At 47.3% G+C, this 1,555-nt stretch overlaps 1 protein-coding gene across 1 annotated transcript in view; it reads right to left on the bottom strand.

Annotated features, from left to right (window-relative positions):
- Positions 1 to 1,013, bottom strand: part of LOC139412937 (guanine nucleotide-binding protein G(I)/G(S)/G(O) subunit gamma-7) — an 8,145-nt gene extending 7,132 nt beyond the window's left edge. The window contains exon 1 of the mRNA XM_071159834.1: positions 925 to 1,013. The gene's annotated coding sequence lies outside the window, so the exon portion shown is untranslated. The remainder of the gene's footprint in view (positions 1 to 924) is intronic.
- Positions 1,014 to 1,555: the final 542 nt, after the last annotated feature.

Genomic DNA, 1,555 nt, shown 5'->3' with positions numbered 1-1,555 from the left:
GTCTTGATCATTATTTTGACCCTCAGAATTATATCCAGGCCTATAGGCCAACGAATAGCCCGTTTGAAACAGTATCGTCGTGTCTTGTGCAGTGTGCTAGTATAGACCATCACATTAGTAGGCTAACATGATTAGACAATACACGGTATTGATTTGACGGTATTTATCAGTTCATGGCGATTCCATTGGCCGGCTTATGAAATGGCTGAGCATCCAATATGGACCCTATAGCTGACGCGACACGCGTAAATTCCCAACAATGGACTACATGGGCCTATACGTGTGTGTTGCCCCTGCATGCCACAGTAAGCCTGTTCTGCCGATTGAAAACACAATGCGGGCATTTTGACGGATGGAACAGTGTGTCCTCGGCCACCCCCCCCCCCCCCCCCCCCACACACACACACCCACACCCACACCCACCCACACACACACACACACACACACACACACACTCACTTATAGGCCTACTAACTACGGTAATAGGCCTACTGCATAGTCGAACCTCAGCCGGAGAATAGGCTGTTGACATGTCGTTAGAATGCGTATGGAAGCTATTCGCCTGTTGCAAATAATGCATGCCTTGTAAAGAGCCTAGTAAGCTAATTTGACACTTCCCTCAAACCATCCAGCTGTTTTAGACATCGCTGCTTCCCTCTGATCTATCAGCTACAGTGTGCGCTACCGACGTTTTGATAACGTTTCTCGCACAGACCCTGTCCCCCAGTTCCTCTCCTCCCACCCTCTCTCTCCGCCCTGGCTTGGGAAACCCGAATTCGTGACCGATGACTCTCTCTTTCCCTTAAGCGCTGCTTTTCCATGACCAAAATCGGGAAGACAAGCGCACATAAACCGCAAATAAGTACATGGTTCTGTAAAGAGGTGATATAAACAGATAGAATTGAGTGATATTTCCAAACTCACCTCCGAATGCGCTGTATTCCTGATTTAAAGGGGCAGCTTCGTCGGTTCCACAGTCCGTTCGTTCAATCTCGGTTTTTACCGAATCAAACGCCACCCCCTCTGTTGGCTAGCGGTGTCTGTCCACCCTATTCCCCCCTCCGTTACTCCGTCACTTCTGACAGCCAGCTAGCGCTCTCACACACAAACTTGATATCCCCCCTTGAGAAAAACGAAAGGGTTGGTTCAGACCATAAAGGATGAAGTTGCCCTTAGACGTCGATCTAAGTTCAGTTTTGTGTTTTTCCCACCAATGGTTAAGGTTAGAATTGGGGAGGATGAGCAGATCCTAGATCAGTGGCTACGGGAGTTCAATAAAATGGCCCTTGTTCCAAATCGAAAACCAATCGGTATTGTACAATTGCACAAACATTTCGGTTGTGTCGCTTTATGTAGGTATATCGAACATCAGATATTCATGTAAGTATTTTCTCTTTCCCGTCGTGTGTGCCCGGAGTGTGAGCTGCTTTCAATATATCCGCTATACGCATATGGACACGGAATTGATACAAGATCAAACAGCAGGGTGCATTAACACATATACACGCAGGGAGGCGCCCTTACTCAATGTTATTTACAAAGGAAAGGACTCTTC

Source organism: Oncorhynchus clarkii, chromosome 7 (genome assembly GCF_045791955.1).
Source record: "Oncorhynchus clarkii lewisi isolate Uvic-CL-2024 chromosome 7, UVic_Ocla_1.0, whole genome shotgun sequence".
Lineage (NCBI taxonomy): Eukaryota > Metazoa > Chordata > Actinopteri > Salmoniformes > Salmonidae > Oncorhynchus > Oncorhynchus clarkii.
Note: the sequence above shows the minus strand (reverse complement) of the source record. Positions and strands in the feature narration are given on the sequence as shown.